This window comes from Elephantulus edwardii, unplaced genomic scaffold, assembly GCF_000299155.1.
Source record: "Elephantulus edwardii isolate Elephantulus edwardi_28Jun2011 unplaced genomic scaffold, EleEdw1.0 scaffold00041, whole genome shotgun sequence".
Lineage (NCBI taxonomy): Eukaryota > Metazoa > Chordata > Mammalia > Macroscelidea > Macroscelididae > Elephantulus > Elephantulus edwardii.
In genome coordinates this window covers 10,842,344-10,866,812 of record NW_006399791.1, presented here as the reverse complement: position 1 = coordinate 10,866,812, position 24,469 = coordinate 10,842,344, and positions in this window count along the sequence as shown.

Below are 24,469 nucleotides of genomic sequence, written 5' to 3'. Positions count from 1 at the left end.
GGCTGGTTCATGTACAGATGAATTCAAATCTACAACTTGAACTATCGGTTAAAGCCATGTGTGTCAGAGGAAAACTATACTCTACAGAGTTTCCAAAGACTGACGTTTTAGAAGTAGATTGTCAGGCCTTTCTTCTAAGCCACTTCTAAGTGAACTGACACTGACATTTTCAGTGTTTTAGTTAGCAGCTTCTTGGTTGCATAGAGTGTAATCAGTCTTCAAACTTTCTCCTTTCTCATGGCCCCGTTTCTCATGCTCACCCATTTTCACTACTTCATTTTATGAAAGAAGCCGCTTAAGCCACTGGCACCAATACTGAAAAGGAAATACTCCGGTCCAGGAGTTTGTCAAATTCAAACGAGGGTCTCCACTTTGAACATAGACAGGCTTGGGAAACAGCTTTCACAGAGACAGTACACTTGGTCACCATCTTGCATTTGGAGAAATTCTATGGAGCTCCTCACAAAATACTATCTTTCCTTTGAAATAAACCCACAAATACAAAGCTGAGATGGTACTGGTAAGATCTCAGTGGGCCTTCCTCAGGGTCTGCAAACATCCTTGAAAATCTCACTGGGGACAGACAGCAGAAAAGGCAGTCTATATTAAGGGCAAGGACAAGATTTCCAAACATTTGCCCTGTGTTTGTTTGGGAGTTTCTAGCATGTACCTGGAGTCACTGAGTAATGGACACTCTTATGGTCATCATGAATCAGAATCAGCTCAACAGTACCTGGTAGCCTGTAGTTATTGCACTTTATTCTATTAAGAGACATCACAGAAGGTGTATCTGTTGTATGTGCCCACAGAACACTGAGTCAAAAGGAAGAGCCCAGCATAAACCCGAGAACACTACCCCATGCCTGGCTCCACTAGCCATGGGATCATTTTCCCAGGCAAAGGAAGAAAGATAATTACCGCCTGAGAAATGAAATGGGGATGTGATTGTAAATGTCACGCCTTGGGTGCATGAGCACTATTCCAATAATCAATCACCCAGGCTGAATTGCTTATTTGTACATCTGATTGTCTTTGCATTATTTAGGAGCTATTTAATGGCAGCCAGCCTGACAGCATGCATCTAACACATGCCAGATAGATTTAGGAGACTCAGAAACATCTCTTTCTAATTGTTTAGACAGGCATATTGATTGCTGTTTCCTCGTTCAGGGTTCTCTAAAGCACATTATTTCTTTTGTGTGCTAGACACTCATTCCAGCATGTGCACTCTCTCGCACACATACACGCAGATAAAGAATAAGCAATACCCAATGCAAAGGTCGAACCTGGAGAAGGAATTTCCCCTAAATGGAGAAGAGTGTGACAGGAGCCAACAAAGAAGGCAAGTCTTCCAATTGCAACATAGCTTCCACACCCAGATTCTACCCAGTGTAAGAGGAGAGCTCCTCTCTTGATGATGGATAAAAGCCTCACAGATATTTTGTCACTTGGGTACTAGCTGAGACATACACCCAGATGAGGCTGATGTTTCTGTTCCAGACAATATTTTGAGTTGTTGTTAGGTGCCATGGATTCAACTCTGATTCATAGTGTCTTTTGTGCAGTACATAGATAGGGAATTGCCAGGAGTTCAAGCAGGATTTAGAAGAGGCTGTGGCACCAGGGATATCGTTGCTGATGGCCAACGGATCCTGGCTGAAAGTAAAGAATGCCAGAAGAATGTCTATTTGTGCTTTAGTGACTATGCAAAGGCATTTGACTGTGTGGATCATAACAAGCTGTGGCTGGCATTGAGAGGAGTGGGAATCCCAGAGGACTTAATTGTGCTCATGTGGAACCTATACGTGGAGAAGGAGGCTGTTGTGCAAACAGAGTAGGGAAACACTGTATGGTTTAAATTTAAGAAGGGATTGCAACAGGGTTGTATTCACTCTCCATGCATATTTAACCTGTATGCTAAGAAAATTATTCAAGAAGCTGGACTCTATGAAGAGGAGTGTGGCATCAGGATTGGAGGGAAACTCATCAATCACCTGCATTATGCAGATGACACAAATTTGCTTGCTAAAAGTGAGAAGAACTTGAAGCATTTGTTGTAGAAGATCAAGGAATACAGCCTTTAGTATGGATTGTATCTCAGTATCAAGAAAACAAAGATTCTTACCACTAGACCAATAGGCAACATCATGATGGAAGGAGAAGAGATTGAAACTGTCAACAGCTTCTTCTCACTTGGATGCACAATTAACACCCTTGGTACCAGCAGTCAGGAAATAAGGAGATGCATTGCACTGAGAAAATCAACAGTTAGGGAGGTCTCAAAATTACTGAAGAGTAATGATGTCAGTTTGGGGACTAAGGCATGTCTGATTCAGGCCATAGTCCTTCTGATCACTTGCTATGCATCTGAGAGCTGGACCATGAATAAGGATGACAAAAGAATTTATGCCATTGAGCTATGGTATTGGAGAAGAATACTGAACATGCCATGGACCGTCAAGAGAACAAACAGGTATGTCTTGGAGAGGGTGCAGCTAGAGTGTTTTCTGGAAGCAAGAATGATGAGGCTTTGCCTCACATACTTAGCTCGTGTTGCTAGGAGAGGCTATTCCTTGGGGAGAAACACGATGTTGAAAAGAGTGAAGGGCTGGCAAAGTAGAAGACCCTCAACCAGGTGGATTGACCTGGTGACTGCTGCAATGGGCTCTTGTGTCTCAGGAAGAGTGAAGATGGCATAGTATAGAATTAAGGTTCAGGTCTTTTTTTCATAGGGTCACTATGAGTCATACTCGACTTGATGGCACCTAACAACAACAATGTGTACACAGAAACTTGGCCCTATCCCATGCCATCCTCATAATCTCTGCTATGCTCAGAGTTTTAACCCCTGTGTTGATCCATCTCGATAAGAGTTTTCTTCTTCTGGAGCTCTGGTGGCCTAGTGGCAAGAAGCTGCACTGCAATGCCAGAGGTACGCGGTTCGAATCCACCAGATGCTCTGCTGGAGAAGGAGGGGCAATCTCCTCCTGTACCAGTCAGATCCAATTTGATGGTGCACACACACAAAAATAATTTTAAAAAAATAAATATTAAGAAAAAGAGTTTTCCTTTTTTCTGACCTTCCATAGACGCTAGGCTATACAAAGAGGAATGTGGCATCAGGATTGGTGGAAGAATCATCAACAACCTGCATTATCCAGATGACACAACTATGCTTGCTGAAACTGAGAAGGACCTGAAGCGTTTGCTGCAGAAGATCAAGGACTACAGCCTCCTATATGGACTGAAGCTCAACATCAAGAAAACAAAGATTTTAACCACTGGGCCAGTTGGCAACATCAGTATGGATGGTGAAGAGATTGAGATAGTTAACAGTTTTAGTTTACTTGGCTCCACAGACAACACTCTTGGTAACAGCGGCCAGGCAATCAAGAGACGAATTGTATTGGGAAAGTCGGCTGTGAGGGACCTCTCAAGAGTACTGAAGAGCAATGATGTCAGACTGGAGACTAAGGTGCGCCTGATCCGGGCTATAGTCTTCGCAATTAACGTGCTATGCATTGGAGAGTTGGACAGTGAATACGGTTGATAAAAAGAGAATTGACGCCTTTGAGCTGTGGTGCTAGAGAAGAGTGCTGAATATACCATGGACTGCTAGAAGAACAAACAGGTTTGTCCTGGAGAGGATGAAGCCAGAATGTTTCCTGGAGTCAAGGATTCTGAAGCTTCATCTGACATATTTTGGGCATGTTGCAAGGAGGGACTGGTCCTTGGAAAGGGATATCATGTTTGGCAGAGTGGAGTGGCGGCTAAGGAGAGGAAGACCTTTGATGAGATGGATCAATTCTGTGACTAGAGAGGTGGGAATAAGTGCATTTGAGAGGCTAGGTTGGCACAGGATAGAAGAGTGTATAGAGCTCTTATACATAGGGTCACTATGAGTCGCAAGCGACTCGATGGCACATAACGACAACAACTGACCCTCCATTGTTCCCATCATGACAACCTTTTCCAAAGACTGACCCCTGGTGACATGTCTGAAGTATGTGAGATGAGTTTACCATCCTTATCTCTGAGGAGTTTCCTGGCTGTATTTCATCCAGTACAGATTGGTTCAAATCTAGATCAATGTCCATTTTTCAAATGTGATGTTCTCCCTTAAAGGTAACAGCCTTGTGGAATTCTGCTTCCTTGCAGAAAGCAGCACTTAGAGAGTTTGGGTGCCGTACCATAGCCAGCTGGTCTTCATCAAGGACAAATCCATCACACTCACTAGACTATGGCCTAGTCCTCCAGCCAGAGAATCCCTTTCCTCAAGCAGAAAGAGGGCTGACTGCCTATGTATTCAGCTAGTAGTAGCCAAAGCTGGGCACTGGGGTCCCACCTGAGGTCCCTCGGGAGGAAGTCCTGGAGTTCTACTGAAAATCAGCTGCTGAAAATAGATTAAAGCACAGTTCTGCTTCGACACATGTGGGATCTCCATGAATCAGAACTACTTAGCAGCAACTGGGCAGGAATGGCGGCATCTGGGAAAAAAAGGGAAAGAAAAAGTAAAAAGAATGAGACTGCATTTTATGGACGCTACTGTGTTCTGAGTGTCTGCCACTCACCTCAAAGGGGAAAGGCCTTGGCCGTGAGGTTGGTTCTATGTCCCCCCATTTCTGTGGCACAGCCAGCATAGACTGAGGAGAAGCTCTGTGCTGGGGATGGGAGACACTGCAGAAAATTGTGGGGAACAGGAATATTGTTCCTCCTCATCTTGGCCTCGTTCAGGTGTAGCGATAGAACAGCTTGGTTATACTGCTGACTATTCTTGGAAATTATATATAAGAAATTAAAAAGTAATGACATTAATATCCTGGTTGACGAGGGCTTTTGAACTAATGCTTGACGTTCAGAAAAGCTTTGATGTTCTGTGTACAAGCTTTCATTGACATAGGCCCCTTCTCCTTCTTTTTCTCCTTCTTCTTCCTCCTTGTCAAAGTTGATTTTCCTGCTTTCTTTTCTCTCCAAGCCTGTCATAGGGGAAAATTTGCATGATAAATGGAACCCTGGAGCTGAATAAGGAGCTCAGCCTCCCTTGGAGGAGGTACCAAGAGTGTGGTCCAGAGGAAAGCCACCTCAGGCCTCCAATAACAGTGTCTGTCATCCAGAATTCCTGTCTGCTTAAAGCAGAGGATATCCTGATCAACACAAGAGAAACCAGGAGAACTCTCAGCTAGCAAGTAGCTCTTACACGATGACAGGTTGATGAGTAAATGAATTTGAAAGGCACTTGCTTTATTCTCTGGATATTTTCAAGGTAAAGCTCAGGATAGGAGAGTGACAGCTATTTTTCAAGTCAGGAGTTCTTCGTCAATAGTCACTGACACTTTGATGAACTCACAGGGCTCCTGGGTTTCAGGTCCACCCATGGAGAAATCAGAATGTAAATCCAATTTCTACAGGTGCCACCCACCTTCCCACCCTCAGAGTGTTTGCCCTCTAAACTTCTCTCAACTCTCAAAGGACAGTTTAAACTCCTCTAGCCAAGCCCTACGTGACATGCTGGGAAGAGAACAAGATGACAAAAGCACGGTCCGTGACACGGGAAGGTAGTTCAGGGGTAAAATCCTCACCTTCCATACAGAAGACCTAGGTTCAGCCAGGTGCAGCCACGAGCCATCTGTCAGGGGAGGTTTACATGTTGTTGTGTTACTGAGCTCTGGGGGCCTAGCTGCGCTGCCATCCCAAAGGCACATGGTTTCAATCCACCACCTTCTCTCCCCGTGTGATTAACTGCCTCTGAAAACCCACTAGAGGGTCAGCTATGGGTCGGTCCTGATGCAACGGTACACAGCAACAACAACATAATGCTGAACAGGTTTCATTAGAAAGTCCAAACTCAGATGGACTAAGAAGAAACGCCTTGCAACATACTTATAAACCCCAGCCAGTGAAAGCCATGTGGATCACAATGGCCTGATTGTCAGCCAATCACACAGACGATGCAAGACCTAGACATGCTTTGTTCTATCGTGTATAGAGGCATCAGGAGTTAGTGACACCTAACAGCAACAGCATGCCCTGAATAAGCCTCTGGGTTAGTAGACCCTGGTTGGGCAAGAAAGCAAAGAGTGTCAACAACTAGAGACTGAACTGAATTGGCTCAGAGGGCAGATAGGTCAACTTTGACTTGGGGATTATAGGGGGAGTATCAGAGGAAGTGACCCCTGTAGAGTCTGAAGAAGGAACAGAACTTTGTAGCAAAAGAGTCACATGGACAACCGATGGCGGTAAAAAGAGCATGGTGCTGTTTACAGGTATATTGGGGCATGGGGAGCTTCCCGCAGATTCCAGCTGTCATCTCAATGTATCTGGGGTTTTATAGCAAATGTCTAAAGACATTCACATGTCCCTTACCAGCTGATTCTACTAAGGGATCTTCACTACAACCTCAAAAGAGAAAAAGAGATGTCTTGGCAATGAATAATCTGGGATATGTTAGGAAATGTGATAGTGTTCTTGTTGTTGTTGTTGATTGCCTTTGAGTTGAGCTTGACACGTAGTGACCCTATGAACAAAAGGCCTGAGGCCCCTCTACAACTATCAACGTTTATCAAAGTTCATAGCATTTCCTGAGGCATGTTATTTAGGATGTGGTTGCCACTCCTGCTTCCAAATCTGTCCTAGTATGTAATTGTTTTTATGTTTTATTGAGTCACCTGTGATGTATAGTGACCCTACGTACAGCAACTCTGAACCCTTCCCTGTCGTGAGCCAGTCTCACTAGCTCCAACACTCTAACCCCTATTGCACCAATTACTGTATCAATCCATCTCATCCGGGGTGTCCCTCTCGTGTGCTGTCCGTCTATGCTTCTGAGCATGATGTCCTTCTCCAAGGACTGATCTCTCCTGGTCAGGTGCACAAAGTAAGTGAGTCAGAGCTTCAAAATCCTAACCTCCAAGGAAAGACTTGGTTTCACCCCTCCAAGAGAGACCTATGTGTTTTCTTGGCAGTCCATGGTATATTTAAGACTCTTCTCCAGCACCACAACTTGAAGGCATCTATTCTTCTGTCATCCTTAGTCATTGTCCAAGTCTTTGAAGCATAAAAAGTAATTGAGAAGATCATGGCCTGGATTAGACACACCTTTGTATCTAGACTGACATTGTTGTTCTTCAGGGCTCTGGAGAGGTCCATGACAGTAGATTATCTCAGTGCAATTCATCTTTTGATTTCCTGACTGCTGATGTTAAGAGTGTCGATTGTGGATCTGAGCAAACTGTAATTGTTAACAACCTCAATCTCTTCTCCATCTAATATAGTGCTGCCAATTGGACCAGTGATGAGAATCTTTGTCTTCTTTTATTTTTTTTTCTCTCTCTCTGAATGAGTAATCTATTTACCTCTTTTTTAAATTGTTTACAGCATATTCTTCCCATTTATTTTTTTTTCCTCATTCATTCATTGTTGCACATTTTTCTCCCTGCCTACTCCTCACCCCCATGCCCAGTTCACTTTTCTCTTTGAAAAGAAAAAAAAATATTCTTTCATTGTTATACAATCTCCTGCCTCCCAAGTCCACAGTCCACTTTATTATGCACATCTTTTACTGGAATCTTGTCAATCTGTTTCAATGATGTATACATTTTCTATCCCCTTTTTTTCTTAGGTTCCCCCCAACTCCAATGTCAGTCCCGTTTTACAACAGTGACACTATGCAGAATTTGTTCTTTTGTGACTGAGATATTTCACTCAGCATAATATCCTCCAGGATCAACAATTTTGTGTAATATTTCATGAGTTTCTTGTTTCTTAATGCAGCATAGTATTTCATTGTGTGAATATACCACAGCTTTTCTCCATCCATTTGTTTGTAGTTGGGCACTTGGGTTGATTCTAACTCTTTGCTATTGTGAACAAAGCAGCAATAAACATGGGTGTGTATATGTCTGCTTGGGTGGCATTTCTGGTTTCTTTAGGGTATATTCCCAGTAGTGGGATTGCTGGGTCAAATGGTATTTCTATTTCCAACTTTTTGAGAAAGCACCATACTTCTTTCCATAGTGGTTGCACCATTTTACATTCCCACTAACAGTGATAAGGTTTCCAGTTTCTCCACAACCTCACCAGCATTTGTTGTTTGCTGCTCTGTTGAATTTTGCTATCTTTACTGGGGTGAGATGATATCTCATAGTTGTTTTGATTTGCATCTCTCTTCAAGCTAGGGATTTTGAACACTTCTTCATGTGTTTGTTTGCCATCTGAACGTCTTCATTGGTGAAGTGTCTGCTCATATCCTGTGCCCATTTTGCAATTGGTTTGTTTACCTTTATTTTGTTGTGGCACTTGAATATTCTATACATTCTAGATATAAGTCCCTTATCAGACATGTCATTGCCAAATATTTATTCTCAGTCTGTGGCTTCCCTTTTTACCCTGTTGGAGAAGTTTTTGAATGTTCATAGGGATCTGATTAATGTTGAGCTTCAATTCATATTGAAGACTACAGTTCTTGACCTTTTGCAGTAAGTGCTTCAGGTCCTACTCAGTTTCAGCAAGCAAGGTGTGTCACCTGCATATTATAGGTTGTTCATGAGTCTTCCTCCAATCCTGATGCCACACTCCTCCTCATAAAGCCCTGCTTCCTGAATGATCTGTTCTGCACACAGATTGAAAAAGCCCAGGGACAGGATGCATCCTTGATGCAATCCTTTCGTGATTTTGAACCATGCAGTGTTTTCTTGCTCTGTTCTGAGGACTGCTTCTTGGTCCAAGTATAGGTTTCATATGAGTACAATCAAGTGCTCTGAAATTTCAATTTTCCTCAAGGTTAGCCACAATTTATTGTGGCCCCGACCCCTGGCAAACCCCTCAGCATTAGAACAAAATCTTGCCCAGCGCTGTGCCACCCTCTTCTCTCCAGTGATCAGATGAAGACCAGACTCTCCTATGATCCACAGGATTTTCACTGACTGATTTTTCAGAACTGGGTCCCCAGAGCTTTCTTCTGAGTTCATCTGAAATCTGGAGGCTCTACTAAATCTCGTTCAGCATCATAGCAATTCACAAGACTCTACTGACGGACCACCAGTAGCTGTGCGAGAGGTTCATTGGTCAGGAATCAAAAGCAGGTCTCTTGCACAGAAGTCATGAGTCCTACCACTGAACTTTCACCGCTCGCTATGTTAGAAAAGTTGGGACTTGTCAGAAAGCACCCCCTCGAGGACAGCTCCCTGCCCCTTAGTCTACATATGACACTTCCTCTTTCTACTGCTTTTGAACAAAGGGAGAGAAGGAGTCGGTGCTAGGTAGAAACTCCAGGTGGGACTTGAGAATCCATGCTCCTCACAAAGAATGCCTTCTCCAGGGTTTTGCAAACTCAGAAAGGAGACAGTTTACTCTCTTTCTAAGTGGGATTGCTTGTTATCATAAGAACTTCCTGGGGCCCCCAGGAGATGTCAGCTGTGTGCTGAAATCTTTCCCAACCTAAATGATCTTTAAATATTATCCCAGCATCCCAGGATCCAAAGCCCTGGGTCCCTATTCGCCCCCACCCACCTTCCTGCTTTCCTCTCTTTCAGCCTGTCCTCCCCAGACCTGTTTATTTTCAGTGGTGATAAACCCAGCTCCTAATCTTAGGAGCTGATCTTTTTGAGTAAATTTAATTAACTACGTTTTAAACTCCACTCCTTTTGGCCTTGGCAGGAGGGAGCCATTTGTCTTAGAGATGATTGATCTGATGGGGAGGGGATGAGGGAAAGGCCACGCCAGAGCCAGAACAGCCCCTTCTCTCCTGCCTGCATCAGAAGATAACAGCTAAAGATAGGATTCTGGGCCGTTGAAGTCATGTAGATGGCTAGATTGGGGGACGAGAGGACCGGGGATGACAGAGAAGATAGAAGAAAGTCTAACAAAGATGGTGCCAAAAGCAAAGAAGGAAGCCCCTGCCCCTCCCAAAACTGAAGCCAAAGCAAAGACCTTAAAGGCCAAGAAGGCAGTCCTGAAGGGCATCCACAGCCAAAAAAAAAGAAGATCCACACATCACCTACCTTCCAGCAGAAGCCCAAATACCCCAGGAAGAGCACCCCCAGGAGAAACAAGCTTGACCGCTACTATGCCATCATCAAGTTTCCCCTGACCACTGAGCCTGCCATGAAGAGGACAGAAGATAACAACACACTTGTGTTCATTGTGGATGTCAAGGCCAACAAGCACCAAATTAAACAAGCTGTGAAGAAGCTCTGTTGACATTGATGTGGCTCAGGTCAACTAAAGGTGACTTTGACTAAGTGATGAATGGAGGTGAGCAGGTCCAAGAATAGATGTGTGCTTGTTCATGCATGTGTATGTGTGAATGTTGGCGTGGTCTATGGTCACATAGTGTGTGTATGTGTGCTAATGTGTGTGAGTGCATTCATGTGTGGTGTGTGGGGGCTCATGTGTGTGTGTGTGTGTGTGTGTGTGTGTGTGTGTGTGTGTATGTGTGTCCATGCACGTCTTTGGCACAAGGATAACCACTCTACTGCGGCCACTGTCATTTTTCACAGCCTCCTGCCAGTGTGATAAATGAGAAAGGGGCAAAGCAGTCTGTTTTTTCCACTTGTATTTCGCCCCTCTTTGTTTTTATTAAACGCTGATTATTAATATTAGAAATGGAACACTGCCACAAGAAGCCATTTGCAGTTAATAAGGCTGTGGCTGCTGCCTGGGGAGTTAATAGAAGGCCGAGGAAGCCATGTGAGAACCACTTAATAGCCGAGCTAACGAAGTAGGTCAGAAATAGGGACGCAGCCCACTCTGGCAAGGGTGGTCAGTGCGGGTCCAGGCACTCCAGCCAGGGACCTCCAACCCCCTGGGGGAAATGGGGCCATGACTAGACGTGCACAGCTGCAGGGTCGCGGGCCAGCTCTGCGCGAGGAGCAGGGGGAGAGCCCTCTCACCTCGCAGCTGTGAAAACACTGCCTGGGCCTTCAGACCAGGCGGGTCTGGCCCAGAATGAGGAGGTCGCAGTCCCTGCACACAGCCGCCGTGCCACTGGGCTGTACAGGGACAGTCTCAGGGTGTCGTCCCTCCACTTCATCCAGGGTCATGACCGGCCTGGCGAGGGATGCCTCCCAGAAAGTGAAATTGTTAGAGACAGGTCTTTGAATTTATGGAGCTCACAGACATCAGAAGAAAGAGGAAGTTCTCATGGGAGAGTAAGAGCCAGGAGGTGAGACAGTGTCTGCCGACTATGGAGGGGAAGGAGGACGGGTGTCTAGGCCCAGGGGTCGGCTGTCCTCAGCATTGAGAACAATAGTATAGTGATTTCAAAACAGATAGTGGTCGTAACTGCACAAAATATAGAAGCTCCCTGGCATAAGTATCCCATTACCTAAAATCACACCAGTTGCCATAGAGTCGACCTTGACTCATCATAAATGAGCAATGCCCAGAAGAACAAACAATCTTGGAATAAGTGCCTAGAGTGCTCCTTGAAGGCCAGGATAGCGAGAATTCATCTCCCATACTTTGGACATGTGGTCAGGAAGGGCTAGCCACTGAAAAAAGACAACGCAATCAGAAACATGGAAAACCAATGAAAGAGTGGAAGACCCTCAAAGTTGGCTTCATTAACGCAGTATCTGCAGCAATGGGTTTAATTAAGCACAACAGAAATGACCAGGATGGCATGGGGTCCAGATGGGCTTCCTTCCTCAAAAACGTGGGGAGCTGAGCAGACTGAATTTCACAGGATTTTGAAACCTGTAACCTTTTGGAAGCAGGTTACCAGCACTTTCTTCCAAGGTCCCTCTGGATGTGTTCAAATCACCAATGTTTTCAATTAGTAGTTCAACACCTTATCATCTGTACCCCCTGGGACACATAAAACAATAAAAACCAACCACGAAGTGTATGGACACACCTTACCAATGATGTAAGAGTTGATATGTTTAGAGGAATAGATTTCAACCACTTACCTGAACTTCCTGTTTCTTGCCAATTTTAGGATTATCAGAAGAAATAATTACGGAGCAATTAAGTGCACATTACACATCATACAACTGTGTCTGTACGTGTGCTGATTGAGTTCATAGTGCATGAGTGTGTCTGTGTGTGTGTCCCTCTGTGGATTTATGGCTTTCTAGACCCATCTCTGTTTGTGTAGGGATGTTAACCCAAAGTTCTGTAGTTTGACCTCACCAGGTGCTCGACAAGAGATAGTTGTGGCAGTCTGCCTGCTTAAACACCCGCTGCTTCGGGAGTCTCACGAGGCAGCTCTTTTCTGCCTTATTCTTATAAGGTTGCTGAGTTGGAATTGATGTGATTGCAGTGGGTTTGGTTTGGGGATTGGTTTATGTTTAGATCTGTGCGTCGGTGCACGTCCGTCCAATGAAGGGTGTGTGTGTGTGTGTGTGTGTGTGTGTGTGTGTACCCATTTGGGGTGTTGATGTGAGTCAGCTGTGTGCATCTGCACTGGAGAGGAGGGAGCGCTGTCCTCTGCCTCCTCTCTGGACAAAAATGTAGAATAAACCCTGGAGTGGAGTCTCCTGGGAGTACTGCGTGGCTGAAGAGCAGGGTGGGAGAAAAACAGAATTCAGAGCTGAGGATGTGAACAAAAGAACAATTGCGCTCACAATCTCAGCACTTTGAAAGCTCTGGGGAAACCAGAAATTCCAGGATTGTTTCTCTTCCTTGCATCAGAGTTTATCAATCTCAGAGGACAGTCCATTTACCTTCACCCCTAAACAAGACGAAATTCTATACACTCCACTGGATATTGTTGTTGCTATTGTCATTGTTAGATGCTATTCAAGTTGACAACTCTGTGTCTTTGGACATGTCCATAGAACCAGTCACAGGGCAAGGGTGGATGGTGCCCCACCTGTAAAATGACAGCACTGGTGAGTACCCACAGTGTGTTTGAGAAGATACACGAAAGCAATGTTTGTTATGTTGCCGCATACAGATAGCTTTTACTTGCTGATTTACTGAAAGTACTTGACCAGTGCTTCAGCAAAATTTTAACCATATTGGACTTACAAAAAAGATTACAGTATTTTGTGAATGTAGATGATTGAATATAATTTTCTAGAAGCTATTTGTAAAAAAAAATAATAAAACATTCCCTGATGGCAGAATAAGAGCCTTGATTACAAAGAGATTAAGTGCTCAGCTGCTAACCGAAAGGTCTGCAGTTCAAACCCACCAAGTGTCCCAGGAGACCGATGTTTGGCTTTCTGTTTCTGTAAAACATAGCCTGGGAAACTCTGCAGGGTAGTTCTAGTCTGTCCTGCTAGAGTTATTATAAGTTGAAACTGATTCAGAAGTAATGGGTTTGAGTTTTCCAACTGTTAGTAAAATAACTTTTAAATGGATGGTGTAATGGTTGTACAAGATGATGTGTGTAGTCAACGTTACTGTAAAAATACTGAATTACCAAACATCAACACTTTAAATAAATGAAAGGAGGTGTAAAGAGTTGAATTATAACTTCGTTTGTCTCCACGAGCCTCTTCCTAGAAAGCTAACGCAAAAAGTAGGTTTTTCAAATAAAACAAGTTAGGATACTATCTCTATGAATAGGGCTTAAGGGTCCTGGGTTGCAATCTTCTCTCTGCTTCTGCTAATCACGAGGACTGAGGGCCAGTCACCTTATCACTCTACAGCTCAGTGGCCTCATTCATAAATGGGAATTCCCCACAGGGCTGTTGTGACGGTGACAGGACATACTGCATATTAACACCTTGGACCCGAACCTGGCACCCATTGAGATTCTCATTTAATATTAGCTATTGTGGTAACTCGCACAGATGAAGGCAAAAGGTTTCTGCTGGGGAAATGATTGCACTTTCTGCTGGACACCTCAAGCAAGGGAAAGTGTGGATAGTGTTTTCTCCTGTAGCCAGTCTGTGCCCTGGAGAATGAGCAGAAATAGAGCGCTTGGTCTGAGCAGAAGGTCTATCACCACCTACCCTGTAGGCTCAGGCCAAAGCATATGTACCTACTAGCATTAGAATGAGTTCTTTTATTCTAGACCCCTCCTGCACTATCTCAGCAAGACAGCCTCCCAGGGACCATTCATGTCAGCATTTACAATGGGTATTTGTGACAAGAAGCTTAAACAGCATCTTCCACAGGGAAAAGACAGAAATCCACCAGCGTTCAGATTAAAAAATTTAAAAAAAAACATCTCCTTTCAAAATGACTTCCGCTTGAATTACAAGTTGGGTCTTTGAAAAGGAGACTCTAGCTATGAGGGAAACTGAAGAGTGAAATTTGAGATCTGGCGGCCCGGATGGCAGCAGTTGACTAGTTTAATATCTGCAGCAGCTCACTGCCTGAGCAAAGCATTTTATAAGCAGCCAAGAAAACGGGAGAGGAGTTGTCTACGCTTGTATAAATAGCTCTCTTGACTGATGTGCTTGAGCTTCCTCCCTGGATTGACATTCTTTTTCCTCTGCATGAAATGTTGGTCTTCCCAGGAAGATGTTAGACATGAACTATACATGTGTGTATAGGTACCAGCCACATATCACACATACGCAGCAGTCAGCTCTCAGTGTGTTGAACTGTGGTGGCTTCCATGTTCCTGTGATGCTGGAAACTATGCCACCAGTATTCCAAATACCAGCAGGATCATGGCAGGGGGGGAGAGGTGTCAAGGAAGCTTCCAGACTAAGATAGAATAGAAACACCTGACAGTCTACTTCTAGAAGCTAGCTGGAGAAAATCTCGTTGGATCACAACAGAACACAACCCAACACACACACTGCTTTGGACACCCCATTTGTAGGGATCAGCCACTGTGCAGCGTTCATGCACTCACTGTCGTCCAGTTCAGTCAAAGTGACCCTTCACTGGGCTTCCAAGGTTATAAATAGTAAGGGATTGTGAGGATGGCACAAGATAAGACGCTGATCAGATTGTCTGTTTATAGGGTCATTATGATTCGTACCTGACTCAAGTGCACCTAACAACAACAACAGCAAAGTCATAAGGGAAGGATACAGTACGTCTTTCTCCCATGGAGCCACTGGTGGATCTGGACCACCTGAGGTCCCTTCCCTCTAAGTCGGCAGGATAATTTGCTACTCACTACACTGATCAACAACCCGTGATGTGCAAATGGCATGACTTCATTTGCTGAGAGTGAGGACTTAAAATGTGTGCTTTAAAAGTCAAACACAACAGCCTATATAATATGCATTACATCTAATCAAGCAAATGAAAGTCCTCATCATTGATTGGGCCAATCCCATGGGAGGGAGGAAGAGAGAGAGAGAGAGAGAGAGAGAGAGAGAAAGAAAGCGCGAGCGTAAATTGGCAATGATTTCATTTGCTCAGATCCTCAATCAGAAAACTTGGTATCAACAGTCAAGAAATAAAAAGATTTATTTCATTGGGAAAAAACTGCTATCAAGGATTTCACTCCAAAGTGCTAAAGAGCAATGATGTCAGTTGAAAGACTAAAGTGCACCTGACACAAATCATGGGTGTTCTGTTTGGTTTTGGTTTGGGTTTGGGTTTGGGTTTGGGTTTTTTTTTTCTTTTTTTATTGTTTGCTGTGCAACTGAAAGGTGGACAATGAATAAAAATGACAAAGGAAGAATTGATGCCTCTGAATTGTGGTGTTGGAAAGAAGTACTGAATATCCCATGGACTTCCAAAAGAATAAACAAACATGTTTTGTGGAAAGTGCAACCAGAATGTTCCTTAGAGGCAAAGATAGTGAATTTCATCTCACATAATTTGAGTATATTGTTAGGAAGGACCATTTCTTGGAAAAACATCATGCTTGGAAAGGTGGACTGTCCGCAAAAGACAGGAAAACTATGAACAAGATGGATTGACACAATGCCTATAGCAATGGGTTCAAGTATATCAGAGACGATGAAGATGGCACAGGATAGAGCAGGATTCAGAATCCTTCTCATTTATAGAGTTGCTATATGAGTTGTTGTGGACTTATTCCAACAAACAGACGTAGCCCTGGATGTGCTTACCAGGTGCTAAGAAATCTGGAGGACAGCTACCTGCCCAACTGATTGGAGGATATCCATGTTTATTACCATTCCCAAAAGAGTTGATACAATAGAGTGTGGAAATTATTGAAAAGTATCACAGATACCACATACAAGCAAAATCTTGCTGAAGATTATCCAAAAATGAATGGAGAGCATCGACAGAGTTCTGGCTGTGGTACTAGGGACATCATTGCCAATATCAGATGGGTCTTGGTTGAAGGTAAAGAGTACCAGAAGAATGTCTAATTATGTCTTACTGACAATGCAAAGGCATTTACATGACTGTGTAGATCACAACAAATTGTGGCTAACCTTGAAAAGAATGGGAATCCTAGAACACTTGATTATGCTCTTGTGAAACCTTTATTTAGACCAGGAAGCAGTTGTCAGAATGCAGCAAGGAAATACTGCATGGTTCAAAATCAAGAAAAGAGTGTGTCAGGAATGGGTCCTTTCTCCATAACTTCTCAAACTATATGTGAAATAGATCATCCAGGAGGCTGGGCATTATGAGGAGAAGAAATGCGCATCAGGATTGGAGATCAACTCGACAACTTTTGTTATGCAGATAACACAACCTTGCTTACTGAAACTGAGGAGGACCTGAAGCGTTCACTGCAGAAGGTCAAGGACTGCAATCTCCAATATGGAATGCAGTTCAACATCAAGAAAAAGAAGATTCTCACCACATGGCCAATTGGCAGCATCATGGTAGTTGGAGAAGAGATTTTTAATAATTGAGGTTGTTAATAATTTCATCTTGCTCAGATCCACAATCAACACCCTTGGCACCAGCAGTCAGGAAATCAAAAGACAAGTTGCATTGGGAAAGTTGCTGTTAGGAACTTCTCCAGAGTGCTAAAAGAGCAAAGATGTCAATATGGAGACTAAGGTGCACCTGATCCAGTCCATTGCCTTCTCGGTTACTTGCTATGCATTAAAGAACTGAATAAATAACAAAGGATGACAGAAGAATTGATGCTTTTGAGTTGTGGTAGTGGAAAAGAGTATAGAACATATCATGGACTAACAAGAGAACAAACAACTCTGTACTGGAGAGGGTGAAGCCAAGTTGCTCCTTGAAACTCTGTCTTACATACTTTGGGCAAATTGCCTCAGAAAAGGACATCCTGCTTGGGAGGGTGGAGGGTCAGCACAAGAGAGGAAGACCCTGGATGAGATGGATTGACATGATGACACCTGTTATGGAGACAGGTGTGCCAGAGAGAATGAGAGTGGCTCAGAATACAGCAGGATTCAGAGCTACTGTTAATAGGTTTGCTATAAGTTACAGCCAACTTGATGGCACATAACAACAACAACAACAACAATATCTACCAAAAGCAATATCATTCTTTAGTAAAACAGAGGGCTAACAAGGGTGTGGAATGCTCTCAGTGAGACAGATTGTCACAGAAGCCACACCAATGAACTCAACATGCTGGTGGTTGATAGGGAACATAACACAAGACCAGGCAACACTGTATTCTGTTATGCATGAATTATTACTATGTTAACTCATGTATCATGAGCTCGAATCTACTAGCAGCAACTAACAGCAATATTCAGTCTATAGATAATGCTGACCTGGAGAAGGCATGACAAATTTTGAATGCTATTTAGGTGCTGGAGAAAGTAAATAGGAACAGAAGCAATCTCTTCTCCTCAGGAGAGGGCAAACCAGATATTGAAGACATCAAGCAATGCCTGGTGCCCTCACAGAGCTCCAAGACCTGAGGGAAAGTTCAATACTCAATGAGGAAGAAAAATCATCCAGGCTCTAAAGAACTGGTTCTAACAACAACATAAATACTTTGATAGCGAGTCGATTGGGACTCAGGGAAACTCTAGAAAACACACTAAAACTGCCCCATAGGATTCCCCAGCATGCGATCCTTATGAGAAAGATTGACAGCATTTCCCATGAGGGGCAACTGATAGGTGCAAATCCCTAGAATTTTGGTTAACAGACCAACATTTAACTCCTGAGTTATCAGGCCTTCTAACCACGACAAAATAAAATCTTTGTCCAGAAAATAAAGCTATACTATCCTTCAGGTGGGTCCAACGGTTTCCAGCTGTGCGTTGATCTGCCAGGCCTCTGGGTCGCATTTACCTGTGGTGTGGGGGATGCTGAAGTCCTCATCTGCTGGCTCCTCTCTTCCCTTCTGAAAATTCCTATTCCTAAGGTGTGCCTCATACAGGCCATGATCTTTGCAATCACTTGCTATGTGTCAGAGAGCTGGGCAATGACTAGGGAGGATAGAAGAAAAATTGATGCCTTTGAGCTGTGGTGCTGGAGAAGAGTATTGAATGTACCATGGACTGGAAAGAAAATGAACAGGTTCATCCTAGAGAGGGTGAAACCAGATTGCTCCTTTGAGGCAAGGATTCTGAAGAATAGTCTGTCATACTTCGGACATGTTGCAAAGAGGGGCCAGTCCTTGGAGAGGGACATCATGCTTGGGAGGGTAGAGAGACAGCACAGGAGGGAAAGATCCTCTATGAGGTGGACTGATTCAGTGACTGGGGTAATGGGGGTGGATGTGTCGGGGACAGTGAGATTGGCACAGGACAGAGCAGATATTAGGGCTGTTGTACATAAGTTCACTATGAGTCGCAGGTGACTTGGCGGCACATAACAACAACATCCTTCGGGTGCCTCTGCATAGTCTTTAGGCCTTAGAGAAGAACTAGACACTTGACATAGGCACTTGAGCCAAGGAACCAGAAATTCCAGAAGTCAGACAGTGCTCTAGATAGAACCTGCTTCAGCCAGAGGTGTCGAGCCTACGTTCTCTGGCCTACATGTAAAAACTACAGCTTATTTTCCATTTTCCTCAATTGAAGGAGGTGACAGAGGAGGGTGTCTACCAACCTCACAAGACTCGAGCATGTAGCATCTATGGAGGCTCTTCTCTCTATAGAGATCAGTCTCCTTCCTATGCTTAGTAGAAACTCATACTTGGGGAATATCATAGCTTCTTTAGCCAGAAAAAGTGCAGTGACTATACGGAGACCAGTGCTCCACTTCTGAGACAGGATCAGCACTGTCTCCTCTCAGGCCCACCCCCCACACTACCTCCACCTCAGGAAAGGACCATTTAGGAGGATTGCAAAGCTCACACTACTTCAAAGCTTGTCTGAGCATGGCCTCTGCTCTCCAAAGCAAACAATCTGGGGAAATGATTCGCAAATACACTCAAAGTGCAATGCACCTGGAACGCACCTTGTGGAACATTTTAGAACACTAATATATGAAACTTGCAATAACCAAATATGCACTTTTTATGTTAAATTAAATCACCACTCCAGATACTAGATACTAGTTTAAACAAATGATAGAAAGGACCCAAAATTTTTAAACAAAAATGGATGAGTTAAAATTGAAAAAGAATGCTATGTACTGAATTCAGTTTCTCCTTCTAAATGAAATGCATTTGCCTTATTTGGTTTCAGTGGGGGAGTTCTCCAGCCTGGTTCCTAGCATCCCAGTACATTTAGGCACAGTGTGAGGTCCACCAGGATCCCTGGTTTTGCAATGGGTTAGGCATTTGACTGTTAACTTAGAGAGATCAGAGGTTCAAAACCACCAGCCTCTCCTCAGGGAAGAGATGAGGTGATGTGCTCCCAAAGGGATTTACAGTCTCCAGGCAGTTACATTCTGTCCCATAGGGCTGCTCTGAGTTGCAACTGACTCAAAAGCAATGAACTTGTTTAGTAACTCTGAGGAAGCAGGCTGGTGGTACCAAGGTCAAGCTCTCAATTGTTAATGAAAAGTTTGAACCTACCCAGAGGCTTCTCAGGAGAAGGACCTAGGCATCTACTTCTGTAAATGTTACAGCCAAGGAAACACTAGGAGCCATCTCTATGCTGTCACACTGAGTCACTTTAGGTCAGACTCAATAGTACCCACTACCAACAGCAACAATGTTCTAAGATAGTTGATACAGAAGGCTGCATAGTGGAGTGGACTTGGGGAAAGAGATTATATAACAATTAAAGAATTTTTCTTTTACTTTTCTAAGAGAAGAATGAACTGGAGGGGAGGGGAGAACAGGGATAAAAGTGCAACAATGAATAAATGGAAATCCAAAATCTCTGTAAATTTTCATTAAAATTAATAACAATAATAAACTTTTTATATTCATATTTTGTGTATTATAAAGTCTATTTTTTGTTTTTGTTTTTTTTAATTTATTATTAATTTCAATGAAAATTTACTGAGATTTTGGATTTCCATTCATTCATTGTTGCACTTTTCTCCCCTCCCAACACTTGTCCCTAGTATACTACCCTCTTGGAAAAGTAAAAGAAAAATTCTTTAATTGATTTACAATCCCTCCCCCAGGTCCACTCCACTATGCAGCCTTCGCTCTGGACTCCTGTCATGACAAAAATACCTAATCAGATATCCCTTTTAAACAGTTTTCTCCCTCATCTGTTTCAATGCAGTATACATAATTGAACCCATATTTCTCAGTCTCCCCCCAAACCCTGAGGTCAGTCCTGTTTTACAACAGTGGCACCATGTAGTATCTGTCTTTTTGTAACAGATACTTCACTCAGTATAATGTCCTCCAGGGTCACCCATTTTGAATAATATTGCATGAGTTCCTTGTTTTTCAATGCAGCATAGTATTCCATTGTGTGAATATATCACAGCTTCTCTATCCATTCGTTTGTTGATGGGCACTTAGGTTGTTTCCAGTTCCTTGCTATTGTGAACAGAGCCGCGATAAACATGGGTGTGCATATATCTGCTTGGATGTCAGTTATGATCTCTTTGGGGTATAATCCCAATAGTGGAATTGCTGAGTCAAATAGTATCTCTATTTGCAACCTTTTGAAAAAGCACCATACCGCCTTCCACAGTGGTTGCACCATTTTACGCTCCCACCAACAGCGAATAAGGGTTCCAGTTTCTCCACAACTCGCCAGCATTTGTTGCTTGCTGTTCTGTTAAATTTTGCTATTCTGACTAGGGTGAGATGATATCTCATAGTTGTTTTAATTTGCATCTCAGAGCTAGGGATTTTGAACATTTCTTCATGTGCTTGTTAGCCATCTGAATGTCTTCTTTGGTGAAGTGTCTGTTCATATCCTGTGCCCATTTTTCTATTGGATTATTTACCTTTATTTTGTTGTTGTGCTCAAGTATTTTATAAATTCTGGATATAAGTCCCTTATCTGATATGTCATTACCAAATACGTTTTCTCAGTCTGTGGCTTCTCTTTTAACCCTGTTGGAGAAGTTTTGGGATGTGCATAGGGATTTGTTTCTTAGAAGGTCCCATTCATCTATTTTATCTTCTCCTGGTTATAGGTAAAAAAAAAAAAATTTAAAAAGATGGTGGACACAGACAGCAAGAACTAGGTCACTGCCAAAGGTGGTAACAGTTAGGTACAGCTATGAGCTAAGAGACCGAGAGATCTCTGGTCTCTCCAGGGAACTTCTGGAGCCAAAACTCAGATGTTCTTAGTCTTCAAGACTTAAGAGGGTGTCATTCTTCCCCAAAATCCACTGTCACTGAATCAGTTTTAGCTCACAGACCCTCTGAGTCAGCATTGAACTGTCCCCTAGGGTTTCTGATAGACGGCCTCATTTTGCTCAGGGTAGCTGGTAGGTTTCAACCACCAACCTTTTAAAGAACAGTCAAAGTTTAACCTTCAGTGCCATCAGGGCTCCTCATCCTTCCCCAAGACATGAATACAACTTGACAAACAAAATACTTTTTTAGGAACTGGGGATTTATAATTCCAGATGAGTGACCATGGAAGTGAAGTATTGGAAGAGACTATTAAGTTGATTCAGACTAAAGTTAAAAATCTGGTTTCTTCTTGTACTGACTCTGTAGATAGACATTGGCTTCCTGCAGCTCAGGGCTGAGAAAGATCCCAAGGCCTCTCAGGGCGCAAAGAGCAAGCAAGGACATGGAGCTTCAACTCCAATAGGCCCTGCTGCACTCCCAGTGCCTTGCTGAAGAGAAAAGAAAACTTGAATCCAGAAAGAAGGAGCTTTTATGAGATCAGACCTTTTTTTTTCCCCCCCCTAACTGTGAATAACGTTATTTATTTGTTCATTTCCATGGGCCTATTGAACTATTAAGGAGCCCTGGGGCCTAGTGCATAATGTATCAAGCTGATAACTGAAAGGTCAACCAGCAGCTGGGATCCACCAGCCACTCTGAGAGGGAGATGGGAAGATGGGAAGTCTCCTCCCATAAGGACTTACAGCTTCAGAAACCGAACTGAGGGGTGCTGAGTCCAAGCGACTCAATAGCAATTTGGTTTCATTTGGCTTGGACTATTTATTACACGCCAGGCAATGCATTTTTCACGCTTTTATAATAACTAAAAGGAGGGGGGGAATGGAGGAAGACTCACAAGGCTTAAAAACCTGTAAATAAATCAACAGATAACTATAACTTACATTATCCTCCTTCCACCTTTATAGTCATTCAGTGGCTTCCTGTTGATGTGATAAAACAGGAATTCTTTTGTGTAGCATAGGTACCGTTCAGGTAACAACTGAGAGGCTGTTGTTATTTGCTGTCAAGCAAGTTCTGACTCATGGCTGCCCTCTGTACAGCAGAACAAAACATTATGGTAAAAAAGAGGAAGACTCCCAACCAGGTGGGTCTACACGATACAGTGACTGTAGCAATGGGCTCAAGTGTGTCTGAAATTGTGAAGATGGCACAGGATAGAACAGAGTTCAAAATCTGTTCTTCATAGGGTCTGTATGTTGTGCTCGACTCCACGGCACCTACCAACACCAGCGAGAGGTCTTCGCGATCACGCATGTGCTCCAGTCCTTTGAGGTGGCTGCTCAGTCTTTTGAGTGATTCCAGTCTAGGCATCTCATCGACCTGCCCTCTATTCGTCAATGTTCTATTGTGTCCCATTGGATTTTCATGGATTAATTCTGGAAGTACATCACCACGCCTCTCACTTCTAGCATCAAGACAGTAGCATTCAGATATTATGTATGACAAACTGACAGACAGCAGGGTGGTGGGGTTTAGAGACAGGACAACACTAAAACTTTGGCTTCTTGAGTCCTCATGCACACACTAAAATTCAATGTGAGTCAATATATGCTGTGTCCTTCTGTGGTATGGCCTATACTAGGCTCTAGGAGAAAACTAATAATCATACTTAGATGGCATGTCTTCTGGATTAATCATTATGTTTCTGATTAAAAGAAATTATTCAGTGATTTTCAGTTTCTGCTCGTATTTTTCATTTGGATAATGAGAAATTTCTGTGATGCCCTAAGGAAAGTCCCCTGAATTGTCTATGTCTGTCAATCATGCTAGGAATCTGGTCTGACATGGCTACTGGCTGAAGCTTTAAGTATATTCCTCATACTGGGACCTGGCTCTACACACTGTGATAACACATACTCCCTTAAAATGTGCCTGGATTCTCACCTACAAACTGAGTTAGATATTGAAGGTTCTCTATTCATCAGAAGAACCAAAACGTCATGTGTTTAAATAAGTGTACTACTTCCTTGCCCCGTATTGAGAGCTTACCACCCTTCTGTCACTTTGTCAGTCTATGGTAGATGTGAAACTGGAAGCTATGCCACCAATACTTCCATTACTAGCAGGGTCATGTACAGCATACTGGTGCCAAACAGGGCTTCCAGACCAAGACAAATTAGAAAGAAAGGCCTGGTGATCAACTCTAGCCAATGAAAACATTCTGGTTAATAAAAACCTCAGGGATCACAATGGAACATTGTTCAACTTGTGTACTTTGAAAATGTTATCAGGAAGAATTATCCACTGGAGTTTTGGGTTTTGTTTTGTCGTTTTGTTTTTAAATTTTTTATCTTATTCTGATTTATTTACAATGTTTGAATACATTGTTTTTCACAAAAGATCCTTCCCATTTCCTTTACCCCATCCACCCATTGAGTTGTGCAACCGTATGATTGACACTCTACCTACCCTCATCCTCATCCCTCTATTTCCACTTTCTCCCCCACCTTGGATCTTCATACTCATTCTACAATAATGGTTTTATACAGTATTTGTCCTTGTGGGACTGAGTTAGTTCGCTCAGCATAATACTCTCCAGTCCCTCCCACGTTAGGTAGTAATTTACAAAATTTTTGTTCCTGTGTGTTGCGTAGTATCCCATTGTATGAATGTACCACAGTTTCTCAATCCATTCATTTGTGGTTGGACAACTGTGCTGTTTCCATGCTCTAAACACTGGGTTTTGTGAGGAAAAATTCCAACAAAGTCATGGGAGTCCCTCAGGGCCAAGGATTGACACAGTAGTCACAAGGATGGACTCAAACATGCCAGAGAAAGCGAGAATGAAGCAGATCTTGACAGTTCTACTTGATTCTGCTGAAATGACCAAGTAAATGTCTCTACATGCAATGTTTCTGGATATGTTGTTGTTGTTATTGTTGTTATCTGCCGTCGAGTCGCTTGTGACTCATAGCGACCCTATGTACAACAGCCCTAAACTCTGCTCTGTCCTGTGCCAAT